This window comes from Sus scrofa, chromosome 1 (assembly GCF_000003025.6).
Source record: "Sus scrofa isolate TJ Tabasco breed Duroc chromosome 1, Sscrofa11.1, whole genome shotgun sequence".
Classification (NCBI taxonomy): Eukaryota; Metazoa; Chordata; class Mammalia; order Artiodactyla; family Suidae; genus Sus; species Sus scrofa.
The window spans coordinates 61,186,556-61,204,236 of NC_010443.5; positions in this window are offsets into that span (position 1 = coordinate 61,186,556).

The window sequence follows — 17,681 nt, forward strand, 5'->3', positions numbered from 1 at the left end:
ATCTCAGAACTGGTCTTGGATATAGTCGAAGTGAGCAAACAAGGAATGTATCTTTAAAGAACTATGTTGTCATGTGAGAACAGAGTTAGAAAAGAGTAGGACGAGACCAATATATGGAATTTAAAAATTCAGTACCAAAACTTTCGTATAAAGATGGGGTCACTCTTTCTGTCGGAACTTTACTGTACCTGAGGCAGACAGAAAGTATAATTGATAGGACATGGCATTGGAAGCAGATGCAAGTGGTTTGAAGCTCAGTTTTACAATTTTTTTTTTTTTTTTTTTTTGTCTTTTTGCTATTTCTTTGGGCCGTTCCCGCGGCATATGGAGGTTCCCAGGCTAGGGGTCGAATCAGAGCTGTAGCCACTGGCCTACGCCAGAGCCACAGCAACGCAGGATCTGAGCCATGTCTGCAACCTACACCACAGCTCACGGCAATGCCGGATCATTAACCCACTGAGCAAGGGCAGGGACCGAACCCGCAACCTCATGGTTCCCAGTCGGATTCGTTAACCACTGCGCCACGACGGGAACTCCTACAATTGTTTTTTTTCTACTTGAATGACCAAGGACAAGTTATTATCCATTAATGGGCTGTACCATTTCTTTGTGATATATAAAAGGATTTTATGAGAATCCTGGTCAATGAAACCTAGTAAAAATGGTTGGTTCAAGAAGGCTCTTTTACTGCAATTTTCCTTCTTGCATCATTGACTTCTATGCCACATGCATTTCCTAGATTTTAATCTCTTAGCCCTTACTCCTTTCCTTATCATTCTCAGCAAATTGCTTGACTTCTACATCACAGAGAAGTACCTAGAAGGTATAAACTTTATGAGTTTAACTTCTTCCAGTTGGGAGGACAGATACTAAATTAATAAACAGTCCAAAGTTCTTTTGCTATCATTATGTATTCTTAAGCAGGAGCATAAATCTGAGGATGTGTAACCTGTTACTATTTTTCTGGTACAACACACTGCCTGGATAATTGATTTTTAAACTCTGGTTCTTAGACTACCTTCAAAGTAAACTAGAATGTCAACAAAGTAAAGACTCTTGTTCCCATCCTAGAACTTCTGAATAAGTATCTCTGGGGATGGCACACTATAATACATATGCTTAACAATTTTCCCAGGTATTCTTCTTGACTCAAAATTTGAGAGTAACTGCATTTATGTATTTTTCACACACTGGGAGACTAATATAATGTTGGATACATGGGTAACATTAAAAAATATTTGAATGAAAAGCTAAAGACCAATAGAAATCTCTGTCATTTCTGAAAGGCATTTTTACTCAACTCACCACACATTGCATAACCGGGTCTTGGTGTTTACTCTCTTAATGTGTCTGTGTGCTCCTGACAATGGCAGAGTAAATGGGCTTTGCACAGAGAGTCCCTGCCCAGTGCACATGGCTATCCCTCATCCAGCCTCTCTTTACTACACCAATCTCCTTTCTTTTCTTTTTTCTTTCTTTTTCTTTTTTTGGTCTTTTTAGCTATTTCTTGGGCATATGGAGGTTCCCAGGCTAGGGGTTGAATCGGAGCTGTAGCCACCGGCCTACACCAGAGCCACAGCAACGCGGGATCCGAGCCGCATCTACAACCTACACCACAGTTCACGGCAACTCCGGATCGTTAACCCACTGAGCAAGGGCAGGGACTGAACCCCCAACCTCATGGTTCCTAGTCGGATTCGTTAACCACTGTGCCACGATGGGAACTCCCTCTCTCTTTCTTTTCTGCCCCAGCTCCACAGGCCCCCTGCCTCACTCCCATCAGGATTTTTGAACATTCTTTGGCTTCCTAGAAGTTTCTTCTGTTAGAGGCTCAGAGGCTTGCTCCCTTACCTCCTTCAATCATTACTCAAGGGTTTTAAAATTGCAACTTTTGTCCTGACCCAGAGTTCTCCTTCACCTTCCCTAGTTTATTTCTGTACAAAGTACTTATTGCTATGTTTTAAATTATTATTATTCAGGTATAGTTAATTTAAAATGTTGTGTTAGTTTCAGGTGTACAGCAAAGTGATTCAGTTATACATATGCATACATTTTTCAGATTCTTTTCCCATATAGGCTATTAGAGAATACTGAGTAGATTTCCTTGTGCTATACAATCGGTCTTTATTACTTATCTATTTTATATATGGCAGTGTGAACATGTTAATCCCCCAAACTCCTAATTTATCACCCATCCCCAGCTTTCCCCTTTGGTAAGCATAAGTTTGTTTTCGAAATCTGTGAGTCTGTTGCTGTTTGTTAAAGAGGGCATTTGTATCAGTTATTAATTTTTAATACAAAAAATAATTTATTTTATTGCATATCTCTCAGAACTAGATTATAAATTCCATGATGGCAAGGTTTTAGCTGGTTTTGTTCATTGCTACAGATCTATATAAGTGCTCAATAAATTCTCTTTGACCAACCAAATATGAAAGTTTTTAACCTTCCATTATCCGTGTCTGTCATCCTATATAATACATCTGAATGTATACATCACATATATAATTTTTCTCTTTTGGAATTTGAATCATTATATGACAGACAATAACATTTAGTTCTTCAAATTCAGATAATGTTTACATGCAAATCAAGAGTATGTTTTTGACATGCTGGTCCACATAAACAGCAATGGGGAAACATGATTACGAATAAAATAGTGTAAACGTAAAAATGTTGGGACTTAGTAATTGAACCATGAAAGGTGACAATCTTTTATTCTTGTCAGCCATGGAAGAATGGATTATCCAAATATAATAGGTTTTAAAAAAATAAAATCAAAGAATAGCATTGAAGACAGTCTTTCTAAAGCTCTTTATATAAGAAAACTTCCTGGAGTGTTTTAATGATAAGAGGGTACTTATCTTCCTTATATGGCAGAATTCAGATATTTTTATTTAATTTTATTTTTTTCTTTTTATGGCCACACTTGTGGCATGTGGAAGTTCCCAGGCTAGGAGTTGAACCGCAGCTGCAGCTGCCAGTCTACACCACAGCCATGGCAAAGCTGGATCCTTACCCCACTGAACAAAGCCAGAGGTCAAACCCACATCTTCATGGATACTAGCTGGATTTCCCACTGAGCCACAAGGGAAACCCCAGATATTTTTAACCACTTAAAATATAAGTCAATCTTAAATAATGGGGGAGGGGGATATTAACTTTTTTAACTTGAGATTTATGGTAATATGTTGCATACTTCCTTCCTTGGCCTCCTTTTATCTATCTCTGCATACCTCTGCCCAGTCTACTCTTTCATTTCTCACTGTCTCCTCTGTCACCATTATAGGGCAAACCACTCACATTTTTCTTCTAGAAAATCTTTACATGCTATACAAACTTTTTAATTAAAAAAGTGCTAAAGAAACTTTCTCTTTTATCTACTTATGCAACTTTTGTGCTAGGTTTCTGGAAACACCAGTCAGGATTTAGGAAGTTGTCTGTGGAGGTTAGGATTTATTGCAGAATGAAGACTGAGAAATATGGAAACTACACTCATCTTTCTCTAGGGGGCAGGGAGGTGGGCGTTTGCAGCAAAACAAATTGCTTGGAAGAGCATTTTGTTGACAAAGAATCATCTGAATTCCTTCATCTCCACCTTTATCTTTACAAGGGGTAAGGACTTAGGATTCATTTTATAGGAATTCTTGTTGTAGAAAAGCTCTCCTTCCATATGTAGCAATGAGTGTTGCTTCCTGGTGTTAGGAGAATTTGAAGAGGGGAAGTAACCTGAAAACCTGCCCCTTTCTGACTTGGGGAATCAGAAGCAGTGCGTATGGGAGAGGGAAGTAAGATAAATCCAGAGATAAAGAAGAGAATTGGCAAATCACCTTACTTCTTTCTCCATTGTTTCCTACGCCAGGTTATCACCCAGCCAGCCTGCACTTAGAAATATCCAAAAGGCACCTTAGGGAGAGGATCAGGGAGTGAGAAGGGAAGCTTGATGAGAGGTGTTTTTATCTAAGAAATACCAAATATCAAAGGAACTGTACCTATCACATCTGATGAATCTTTATGCAGAATCAAGAACTTAGTTATTTTTAACCCTTCTGACCAATACGTAAGAGATAGGAGGAAGTTAAAGACAAATATGAAAACCTATAGACAGGCAACATAACCCATATGTTTTGATGCACATTTGTAATGTTGTTTTATTTTTAATTTTTTTTCTTTTTCTTTCTTTCTTTTTTTTTTGCTTTTTAGGGCTGCACCTGTGACATATGGAAGTTCCCTGGCCAGGTGTAGAATCGGAGCTACAGCCGCTGACCTACGCCACAGCCATGTGTAGGATCTGAGCCACGTCTGTGACTTACACCATAGCTCTTGGAAACACCAGATTTCCAGCCCATTGAGTGAGGCCAGGGATCGAACCTGTGTCATAATGGATACTGGTGGGTCTCATGTCTCCTGAGCCACAATGGGAACTCCTGTAATGTTATTTCATTTCCATTTTGATCAAATGATCTCAATCCCATGATTAAAAACTTCAATGTCTTTCCCTTACTATAAGATGCCAATTTTTAATATCTACAGAGTTTGGCCATTGCTTATTTAATTGATATCATCTTGTTCTAGTTTCTGCCTGGGTCACAAGATTCCAATAGATATTTCAGTTTCTTACATGTGCCAAGCATTTTGCAGTAGAGTGTCTACCTAGCCCAGTCCCCTTCCAATTTTTCCATCTATTCTAACACACCCTCCAGTGCTTACCTGAAATACTATTTTCTATGAGTTCTTCTATAGTATCTCAATCTTACCACATTATTTTTCTTAGCATTCTTTCCTTATCTTTCTAGCACTATAATATGCTATAATTATACACTTATTTGTGTAAGTATGTTTCATGTCTATAAGCTCCTTGTTTTGGGGGACTGTCCCCATTTTTTGTTTTGTTTTGTTTTATTTTTAGGGCTTCACCTGCAGCATATGGAAGTCCTCAAGCTAGGGGTTGAATCAGAGCTGAAGCTGCCGGCCTACACCACAGCTCATGGCAATGCCAGACCCTTAACCCACTGAAAGAGACAAGGGATTGAACCCACATCCTCATGGATACTAGTCATGTTCTAAACAGGCTGAGCCACAACCGGAATTCCTGTCCCCATTTTTTTATTCACCACTACCTACTCAGAGATTGGTGTGAGGTTGGCATCTCTCCCTCTTTTTTTTTTTTTTTTTTAATGCAAACTAGATATAAGTTGTTTGCAAGGAAGCTTTGGTATCTGCTCTATCATGTCTCTTTAATTACATTGTTAACATTTTGTAGTTACTTATATTCTTTAGCACTATTATATATATGTCTGATTTAGTTTGAACACAAGTAATTTTAATCTGTAATAAAGGGTCTTAAGTGAACTGGATTTTTAAATTTGTATAAAGTCTTCTTTGGAATAGGAATCAAATTTAGAAGAAATTATAAACTATGGTTAATGGAAGCTATTTCTCACTCTCATCACTCTCATCACTGACTCACTGATATCACTGAGATTTTAAACACCAATAAGCTACTGTGTTAAATGTATTCTTAAATCCCAGAAAAAAGGTGTATATCTATATATAAGGAGTGCAGGTAGCAATTTTCCTGTTACATTAACATGATGATTGTGTTTGAAGAAATGAAAAAGAGTGCATTTCGATGGAATGGAATGTAATTGGTCAACTCAAAGTTTACATGAATGTACTGAGTATTGCAGTGAAATTACAAGTATAGATTCACCCACAACCTTGATGGTGAATTTTTGTCATCAATATCATGATGCTCTAAGGGGGGAGGGGGGCTGAGGAATTTGTCTGAAAATGTATCAGCTTAGGATCACAGAAATTCCCTATTTGCCTCACCCCCTCATAACTCAGGTAATTTGCTTGATTCTCTGAACTTTTTGGAGTCATCTGTCATAAAACAGGTATACCTATTTGGCTAAACTCTATATAACCTATACCTAACAGGCTTTGAAAATTGCTAATACATATGAAGCGCTAAACATTGTGTTTGCATGTAGTAGGTACTCAACTAATGGCAGCTGTTTTAGAGCCTAGAGCATCTCTCAGCCCACAATGAGTTCATAAATACCAGGTGAGGTAGAGCCCAGCCCCTGAATCATTAGGTGGGCTGGACAAATAAGCAGCATTAAGAGCTCTCTTTCTTTCAACTCTTCATTATCTGGACCATCAGGTGAAAAAGTGATTTTATTTTTATCTCTTCTCAATCCTACAGAATAACAACAGAACTGCTAAGGCATTGATAATGACTATCTCTTGGGCATGTCTACCCACAAGGGTAAAGAACTCATTATTGACCTGGGGTCAAGGGTGGTGTTCTACATACAGGAGATGCTCAACACACCTGTGTTAGTCAGCTGTCCCCTTTTCGTAAACATTTATTTCTTAAATTTTAGTCTTTTAACTTTTCTGTTGGGGTTCTCTCTCCCTCTCTTGTACACTTTAATACTCATAGGTTCATTTTTTTCCCATTAAAAAATTTGATGGTTTCTGCTTCAACTGTTTCAGAATCTTCCCTGTTGTTAAGAGATAGATTAAAAATAGCTCAATATCCTGTTGTTCAAATGATGCCAAAGAAACAAGTTATAATGTCTCTTACACAAATACATAGTAAACAACTATTTTATATTTGAATAACTTAAATTTTAACTAGTAATGGATAGTAACTCTCTATCAGCTGGGGATTTGCATAGTGCCATTGGTGTGACCTGGCCGGTTACCTCACTTGAGATAAATCGTAAGTGTATGAGTGTGATAACAATGCTGACATTGGCACTTTGGAATTTCAATGTTGAAAAATAGAGTCAACATTTTAATCAAATGCTGATAGTAATAATAGAAAATTCATGTATACAATAAAGAAGTATTAGAGCCTTTTTTTCAATGGATATATTGCAAATTTAAAATCTTTGTAATTGTTTCCTACTGTGTCAAGAAATGCCCTGTGTAAAGTTTTGTACACTTAATGCTATTCTTTATGAGTTTTCATTTTAACATTAGAAGCTGATCTTTAACAAAATACCAAATCTCTAGGTAAAAGGATTCTTAAATGTGAATCAATATTAAAAAAAAAAAAAACCTGCTTTAGAAATATCTCTGAATATTAGAGATACTGGAGAAGGAAGGTTACAAAAAGACAGTATTTGGCAAATATTAGCAGAAAATAATCAGCAACCAGAGAATCATTCTGTGTCCATATTGGACTTATTAAAATTATTTACTGGAAGTCTTTTCTTTCTTTTTTTAAATTCTAAATGAAAGGTTCAAGACATGTCACTTTTATATTTACTTAAACTTTCAACTCTGCTGTGATCCTGATAACTTTTAAAGAAGTTACACCAAGTTTTAAAAATTAAAGAAAATTGACTCAAACATAATTAGCTTCCTATGTGATATTAAGGAAGCAACTAAATATCAAGATAAGCAACTAAACTTTAGATTTTCCATACTTGACTATTGTAAAAAGAAGGTATAAAAATAGACCCTAGTAGGGCAAACGCAGAGACACTTTGCTGATCCTATGTAAATAGCAGACAGGAAGACTACACTGGAGTGTTAGTCACATGAGCGAATCACAAATAAGACAGGTCATATTTCCCAAAAGCAAATGTTGAGACGTGTTTTACTAGAAGCCAACTCAAGGATGAATTTTTGAAAGTGTAGATTTTCCCAAGAAATCAAAAGAAGCTTTGAGTAGTGGACCTATGAAAATATCTTCCAAAGAGAACATTAAGAATTGTCCTCAACTCACCTTTATGTTAAAGCAATTAAAATCATCTTGCAAAGTTCTAGGGTTATCCTTCATTTCAAGAAGACTTTTGAATTGGAAGTGGGGGGCTGACACATAGAGCCTTTGGAAAAATAAATTCCTAAATGTCTTGGCAGGTTATAGACCTGCCCTAGAATTTTAGAATGTGAGTTCTAGCATCCATTTACAGTGGACCCACATAGGTGATATTTAGGCACATAACACTGTTTTACCATGTCAGTTTTATCACTGAGACTCAGTTATCAGGCATTTCCAAGGTAATTTATATGATGCACCTCTCTAACAGTGCTAGTCATCAAAGCTGAGTGGAACAAATATGCAATCAAACTTTATTTATTTAGCTTGAATATATGAATTAGTTCCTGCTGTTTTAACAAGTATCCAACTGGCATTTGTTAGAATTAAATGATGATCTCCCAGTGAGAAATATAGTATGTTGGCAATCATTAGCATTTTATTGACCAATTTGGAATCACTGAATAAAACTGAAATCAAACAAATGGCTGTTTGTATAGTAAATAAGAACAAGGAAAAAAAAAAAAACTTACCCCTCCAGCACTATTAATTCTTTTCAAAAGATTAATGTGGAAATACTAACAGGAAGTAAAAAAAAAAAAATTGCTTACCTATCAGATTTAGCACTAGCCCTCAAAGGTCACAGTTGGAATTTCTACAAATTTCCAAATCCTATTTCATATATGGGAAGCAATGTCCTTAAAATAAACAGAACTGAAATGTGCAGTATTCATGATTCCTCATAAAGCTTGTTTTCATTTTGTTTACATAGCTAATGTCACTATATTTTGCACAAATATTTGGGTTATTGTTTTCCCAAGATGTTCACAACGTTTTATGAGTACTTTCTCTAATAATGTTTTCTGTGTTAAGGGATACCACAAGGACATATGAGTGTGTCGGTAGTATTTGTCCTTTAATTCAGGGAATCTAAAGGGTTTTGAATGTTTGAGGGGAAGTGGGGATTTAGCAGTAATGTTTTGTGAAATTATACTGAGGCAGGTAAAAAAAGGGAGAGGAAAGAAAGGAAAAGATGGAAAGGGGGAGAGGTTGGGAATTCATAGCAAGTATTTCTTTCATGAGGACATTATACATGTCCTTACATTTACTCCTTACACTCAGCATGAATAAAAAGCAATACCTGAATTTCCACAATGAAACAAATGAAGCCCAGATAGCTTAGGAAACTAGATATATAACTATAATCCTAACAGAGGAAGACTTTGAACTCAAGACTCTCTTAAGCTATACCTTTTCACTACATCCTGGATGCCAATATGTTTCAAAACTCTAATCAATATTTAGTAGCTCCCTAGACACTGTGTCTGCAGGGATAAAGACCAATGGTGAAAGTCACAGATTTGTAAAACTTGAAGTGCACATTCTTACCAGATCTTCTAGGGTAAGTTAAAAGTGGTTGTGGGAGAAACCAGGGCTTTGAAATATGGCTTGTGTTCAATTAGACAGACACAGATGAAGCTAAGAATTTGAACCCTCAAATCTGCCTGACATACTTTTCTAATGGCGCAGCCCTTCCTATCATCCTTCCTCTCCAACCATTCATTTCTTCCCCAAAGAACCCATCTTCTCTCATATTAAAAACCAAAAAATACGAAAGGAAGCAAAAATCTTTAATGTTACCTGGTGCTGATACTTCAGAAGGAGATGCTGATTTGCTTCAGTATCCACTCCCAACATTCCTTGTTGACTCCATTCCCTAAATGGGAATCAGATCCAAGCATGGCATGGCCAAATTAAGGCCTCCTCCAGGAGGGAACTGCCTCCACACCAAGACAATTGTCAGTTTGTAGGCTGTTGTTTTCCCTAACACATTAAGGAGTCCATGGCTAAGGGGACCGCCCCAGAGCTCACAAAAAGAGCCTTGGAGAAGACAGTGAGTCTGCTGCAATGGAACTAGGCTCCCAGCAAAATGATGGGTTCCCAGTGTGATAGGAGTCAGGTGCTGGCACGTAACCCTTAGATATAGTGGGCACAATTACCATAATTAGCCACAGCACTCTATAGCAGTGGCTAATTATTCCCAGGGCTCTAGGATTGAAATATCGGGGCAATTTCCTAATGACTTAGAAGCTGAACATTCCAGGTCTGCTGAGCAAAATTAAGATGTGAAGTACTGTAGTGAGGTTCATGGCCTCTCAGTTCGAAAATGTAAACTATCTCACAGACCCAGAATGATTGGCAGGGAGGCCAGCCGTCTTTGAGGAAAGACCCCTGAAAAGGGCCTCAGCTCTTTATTGTGAAACTTCCGCCAAGTCCTCTCCTGAGGCTTTAATCCCTTAATAATGTGACTGAGAAAAAGCAAATAGCCAGACCTTATGTGATTATTAGATGCTGGCTCTGAATGGAACCATGTGGTCCTCTGGTCCAATTAGGGGCTAATAGAGATCAGGTGAGAGATGAAATCTTGACAAAGCCCATTTTACACTAAATCCATTGGGATCGTTTCACCGGTTTTTTCCCTCATCCTGAAATATTTTGGAGTCAATATACATACTTAGTAACTGACTGAGTCCTCACGTTGGTGCTCTGTGCTATGGAATGAGGGCTATTATTGCAGGAATGTTCCATATACTTTCCTCTTCTCCCTCAGGATACTAAATCAAAAGATACCAAATCAAAAGCAATACCACATTCCTGGTGGGAATGCAGACACTATTGCCACCTTGAAGGACTTAAGGGAAAATGGAGTAGATGTTTCTATTTTCTAGCCATTTAACTTCCCTGTTTGACTACTGAAAAATTTAGAGAGATCTTGGAGAATGGCAATTATACCATCCTTTTTAACAATCAGAAAATACAACAATGGTGTCTGCTGCTCTGGACATGGTGTCTTCACTGGAGCAGATGAATAGATGCCCTGGACCTTGGCGTGTCATCATCCTAAAAATCACTGTCTTTAACTGTAAGCTAATGAACATAATCCGAAACAGGGTGTCTTCACATATCAGGAAGAGTAGCTCTATTCATCATCCCTTTTTTTTTTTTTTCCAATTCTATGACAGTTCTTTTGCTGTCATAATATGGTATGGAGGAATCTTTATTTATTTGTTTGCTTGTGGCATGCCATACACCACATGCTGATCCCTTGCATCATGCTAATTGAAGCAGGTAAGAAGGAAGTAACAGTTACAATAATTTTGATACATGCAGGGATGCAATATCTATGAAGTTTCCTGGGATTTCTTAGGTGGGGAATATGTATGGATACTCTCCTAAAGTGAAAGACAATTTGCTGCACTTTTCAATACCCTCCCCTCCAAAACAGGCATAATGGTTGATTGACTTTAGATTTTTGAAGCAAATACATAAAATATCTGGGCATGTTGATTTGATATATTTACAGAGTGGTGTTTAGGCCAAAGTATGCTTTGAGTGGGTCTCAAAGCACTGGGCCTAGGCTGCAGGACAGCCTTCTGACATATGGACCCAGTAGGCAGAGTGGTCCTGAAAGAGACTATGAGGCACTGAGATACTTGGTGAGGTCTCTGGCAAATCCATACATGGGAATTACAGCAGAGACCCCTTGGATTTTAGATTAAATTTGTGTCCTATTCTGCCAACAGATATACTTCATTTGAAAAACAGATCCTGACATACAGTTGTGTCCTGTTAAACTCCCAATGCCTAGCCATGGGACACTAAGTGATGTTGTGATTCAAGATGCTCAAAATGGAAAAAAAAAAAAAAAAAAGACAAGAACAGATGCTGAGGGGTACAGTGCTGAGGGGTGAACTGGTTGATTTTCTGGTTCAATTCTTTACTTTTCTATACTCAATTCTGAGAAGCTGAAAGAGTCCCCTGGTCTCCCTTGCCCTGAGGCTTCTGGTTGTGTTTGGCCAATGGGAGGCAATAAAGTGGTGATGGGAGATTAATTATTTATTCATTCCCTACAATTTAGATACTTTCTCTCCACTGAGCTGGTGTTTAGTGGCAGCTGTGTCCCTCTCTCTAAGGCCAAAGCTCCTTCTCCTGTGGCCATGGCTCTAGTTTCCTGGAGCAGCTAAGGACATGTTGGCCTCCCCCTGTTGCTAGTCCTTGGGATCTTCAACATTCTCTTTTGTGGCTCTTAACCTTTTCAACATCTCTATAAATAGTTCCTTTATTTGATTCTGGACTATTATTCCTATGAGTATGTAGTCATTTTTCTCCTCAGAATAAATGACAGAACAAAAAGAAGATCCTGGGGAAATATCACATCATATTCCACCACATATGTATGTATTATTTTTTAGTAAGAGATAAATAAAATCTCTTTTTAAAGACGCTGTTATTTGGGGGCTTTCTACTATAGGCAGCCAAGCATAATCTTCAATGAGATAACTCCTCACTTTGATAAATCCTTGTCCTACATGTCTGGAAAGTGCTGCTTTACTGACCATATCCCTGCATCCACTGTATCCCAAGGACCCCATTCCTTCCTCCGAATGTCAGTATTTAATGCCTTTACCACCTACTTTCAGCTGAAAATGTCTAAATGTATGATTATCTACCATTCACTGTCCTTTAACCAAAATGTTGCAAACACACCCTGAACTCAGAAGTTAATCAATGTATATTATTGATAAGAATGATACCCCATTTATTTAGGAAGAGTCAAACTTCACATCCTTCTATGTGCAGGAAACTAATGGTTAAAGGATTTTGTTTCTGGATTCTTGCCCTAAGTCTGTCTTATGACAAGTTGTATGTGTTTTTTGTTTTTGTTTTCCTGCCCTGACTCCACCTATATAGCATGTGGAAGAATATCGTTGAGGGAGGCTTCAGTGAAGAGGAAAGAAGGAATATGGCAGGGACTCAGGCCCTGTTTCATCTTGCTCCATGCTCATGAGCAGGGCAGCCTTTGGAATCAGTATCTCCCAAAGACCTTTCTTCAAGATATGGTCCTGTCGACATCTGCTTGCTTGATCCATGTGAAAACTCTTCTTCCTCACCCACATCTGTTCTTTCAAATGCTTAAGGGATGACTGTCAGCCACAGAGCTGACACAGAGGAATGAGGAGGAGTGATTTTTGTCTGTGTGTCTCTGACTGGCACAGGTCTCATGAGCTTCGAGGCACTACAAGGTCAACAATGTTTCCTGTCTTGGGTATTTTTGTGTCTTTAGAAGATACACATGCCTGGCTGATAGCAGAAAGTCAAAGAATTAATTTCAAATTACTTGAAACTTCAAGCATTCCTCAAAATCCAGCTCAGTATTCCATGAAACCTTCCTTCCTTTTTTCATCACCTTCAGACATGCTATATGTGATGGTTGATTTTACTCCCTCTGTAATTCCATAGTAATTTGTATGTGTTTCTTGTATAGAATTTTTTCATGCTACTTCACAATTTTCTATGTCTTTCCCACTAGCCTATGTAATTGTTGGGCACAGTAGCCGTACAGCTGAGTGCTTTGGGCTCTGAATCCCAGCTCTGCAACTTCATGGTTATACGTCTTACTTAAGTTACTTAACATCTCTAAGATTCAGTTTCCTTATTTGTAAAATGTATTCATTTATTCATATTGGACATGTATTTATTATGTACCAGGTGCTAATGAAGGTATTGGTCATTGAGTTAAGAGAGAAAAAAGTAAAAAGAAAAGGAAAGGATAGGAAAGGGAAGGAAAAGAAAGGGAGGAGGAGGAAAGTAAAGGTGGACAACATTCCACTTGGTGGAGAGAACATTCTAGCAATGGATATAACCATATTTATTCATATCCACACCTACAGAACAAACAATAGAAGTTCACATATTTTTAACTACTTTAAAGAAGATAAAGTAAGGAAATAGAGCTTGACAGAACAGGCAAAAATTTTGATGTTCATTACAGAAGCTGATTTGAGAATAGCCCCAAAATTTTAGGGCTGCTCACACATATTCTGTTTCTTCTTGATGTGTGATAGGATTATACTTTCTGTATCTCTGGAGTTAGGCATGGTCTAGTGACTTGCTTTGACTCGTGGAAGTTCGACAGAAGCAAGTTGCATGCAGAAGTTTTAAGAGCCAATTAAGCTTTGCCACATCTCCTTTTCCCTGCTGGAAATAATATGGAAACTTTTTTTAGCAGGGGCCTCCTTCAGCTTTGGCCTTCACATTGACGCATGCTGGATAGTAGCCCGCGACATGAGGACTGTTTTATTTATGGTAGCATATCCTGTCCTGTTCTTACTGATACAAGCCTTATTGTAACGACCAACAACCGGAAAGTATTTGGTAAATTCTTATTATCATCATTACTAATTTTATTATCATATAACACTTGTATTTCTGGTGTATAAACATAATAGTTAATTTTATTCTTTCAGAAGGGTTTTAAGGAATTAAATGCAAGTCTTTTTTTATCCTACCTTCACAAATAGGAAAAGGAATGTCAAAATAATTGAAATTGCCAGTCAGAGGTGACAGTGGCAGCACTTAGATCCAAGGAGATCCCATCAGTGGCAGCACTTAGATCCAAGGAGATCCCATCAGTGGATCCCATTTTATGTTTTTGATGCATTTTTCTATTGACTAGCAATATAAAATTAGATACACACACTTTTGAAATCATTTGGTGCTAATACATAATAAATTGTGAATTCAAGAAATCTTTAAAAAATCAAGTACGTAAATAAAAAGTGTTACTTGGGGGAAATACTATTAAGAATAGTAAAATTTGTCTCAAAATGTCCGTATAAACTAACAATGGCTATTTATTTTTAGGCACAAAAGTTAAATTTTCAAAGAATTGAGTAGCTTAACTGGATAGAAATGTCATTTTGAACTGAAGTGTAGCTCAGTTTCCCTTAAACCTTTACAGAAGAGGCACAAGAAAAAAAACAAAAAACAAAAAAACATAACTTTCTCTGGTGGCAGAAATTGCTAACAACACCAGAGTAAATCTGCTGGTGGTGAAACATGTAGGGACAGATCTGGAGTGGGGAGGGAAATGCAAAACACATCAGAGGCAATTTTTCAGTGGATAAAATTAAATCAAAGGAGAAAGCAAGTTTACTGGAACATAAATATCAATGATAAAATGAGAACTGCATTTTCTAAAATAAGAATGTGTCTCTTAAATAAGTATTTCAGTGGTATCTACAAAATCAGCTCCTTGATTTAAAATTCTATAAATGAAATTCTAAATATCCTATTTCTGATGCATACTAAAAACTACTGACTTGAGTATATTGTTTCTTTTTTAGTGCTCACTATCTACCACAACAATAACTGCAGCAAAAGAATTAAATTGAATTTATATTATATGTTAGTAATGAATATAGTATAATTACAATGGTGGTCTTAATAGGCTTGGCTTGAAAGAATTTTTAAGCTTGATTTGAAAATATGCAGGTAATGCTTTTTCTAAATCATTGAAATAACCAATGCAACTTCTTCTGTGCTGGGGACTGAACAAGAAGAAATTACTCAATAGACTAGGACATAGAGTTACACTGTACTTTTAATTTTCCTGTTGTTTGACAAGACATGTTAACCTAAAAAGAACAGATTTGTAAAACATGTTCTGGTAAGAATGTGAACTTTCCTTTTGATTCACTATGAGATGTTTTTAAAATTTGAAGCTCACAGTACTGATTATGTAACTATCAAAGGACACGTTAAATCAGCCAAGTTTTTGACAAGCAGTCTCTAGAAATTGCATAGTTCAATTGGTGTAGTATTAAATATATATACACACACAAATCCATACACAAATTACATCCATAAAAATAATCTAATTCTTAAATTTCTATCAAAACATTTTAATTGATCAATATATCCACCTCGATTGATAAGTAGATTTTTAAATGCAGGAAGTTGAATATAATAATCTCTTCAAGTAATAAAACAAAGAAAAATCATTTTCAAGAGGAAAATACACATATATATCTTAAGGTCATGCATATATATGTTTAATATATATATAACATTATACATACCATAATATACATGTATTTATATTTGTATGCTTATGTGTATGTTTGTGTGTATGTAAGCGGGGGCTTAAATTCTATGATTTGTGTGAACTAAGTTGGAAACAAAATGAACAAAGTCTGGACTCATTTAAACAGAAAAGCATTATGTTTTCTTTTGTTCTAAAGTGCAAATACAGATCCTGAGTTCACTGAGATTGCTTCAAGTGACTTGACACTACTGGATAGCAGGAGGAGTCAGCCGTCCCTGAATTTTAAAAATGTATTAAAGTAAAAGGCTCTTCCACTAACAACTTCACTAGAATTATCAAATCTTTACCACTGAAGTTTAGTCATTAGTCAGATGGATGGGTTTTTACTCCTCCTATCATTTTTAATTGTCATAGGATTACATTTATCCTCCCTGAACCAGTACACTGTATGCTGTTCTTGGTTCAGTTGAAAGGGATGCACCCTAGAAGAGATAAATTATTCCATTATCACCAAAACATATATTAAATGTCCATATTTTTAGAAGGCAGGGCTTAGTGTTATAAACGGGAATTAATTAGGCTCAATTCCTGCCTCATTGAAGGTTAGAGTGTGAGATGTCCAGACAGCAATGATGCAGGCACTTTAAGGTCATGTATTAAACAAAGGGAAAGAAATAAGTTTTTACCGTGACCATCTGCACCCTCGAGCAAAGTATATCAGTGAATTGGGTGTAAAAGGAGACACTTGGGAGATGAATGTCATGGTGATTCACTGCCATACCACCAATCTCATAGGAAAGACTCTCCTGAAATCTCAGGACTTGACTGAGTGCTGTTCAAATGAGAGCATGATAAGAAGGGGTGGGCACAGTGGGATTTTTCTTAAATCTTCCATATCTCATCTCAGAAATGCCTAAAGAGAAGGGATTGCCAGCTTGCATCTGCTTTACATGTTTTTAAAATGCTTTATATACTGTGGGGAAGAGGTTCAAATACGAAATAAACTGCTTACTGGCAAACACTGCAGAGCAATGGATACCTTTGATTCTGGTAGAGTTTTAAGTACATGCTTAGAGAATTAGTCTTGTTTTATGTATCACATATCCCTAACATACCAACTTATCACTACCTGTCCTTTACTCTGCAGCTCTGAATGGTTACCAGATCTTATTAATTCTGCCATATCTCTACCTCTCAAACTCACCCTTCTTCACTATTTTCTGGACAACCAAATTAACATGGATTGTTAACCTTTTCTTTCTGTATAATTTTAATAACTTCCTAGCCATTTTTCTTTCTGGTTTTTCCACCACTCCTTTCCATAACAGGTCCACACTGCTGACTTGAGATTAATTTTTTTCAAAACCATACACCAGGAGTTCCCGTAATGGCTCAGAGGAAACGAATCTGACTAGCATCTATGAGGATGCAGGTTCGATCCCTGACCTCACTCAGTGGGTTAAGGACCTGGTGTCGCTGTGAGTTGTAGTGTAAGCTGCAGGCAGGCATGGCTCGGATCCGTGTTGCTATGGTTGTGGCACAGCTCTGATTCAACCCCCAGCCTGGAAAACTCCATGTGCTGTGTGTGCAGACCTGTAAAAGAAAACAACAACAACAACAACAACAACAAAACAAACCAAAAAAACCCAAAACACACCATGTTATATATTTTTCACTTTAAAAATCCAAGATATTTCCCACCCCAGTGTTTATAGCAGCATTATTTACAATAGCCAAGATATGGAATTAACCCAATTGCCCTTCAATAGATAAATGGATAAGAAGAATGTGGTGTGTATACACACACACACACACACACAAGTGGAATGACTCACTCATTTAAAAGAACGAAATTGCCATTTGCAGCAATGAGAATGGACCTAGAGATATTATGCTTAGTGAAATAAGTTAGACAGAGAAAGATAAATATCGTATGATATCACTTACATGTGGAATCAAAAAAAATAAAACAAACAAACATGCATAGCAAAACAGAAACAGATTCTCAAATAC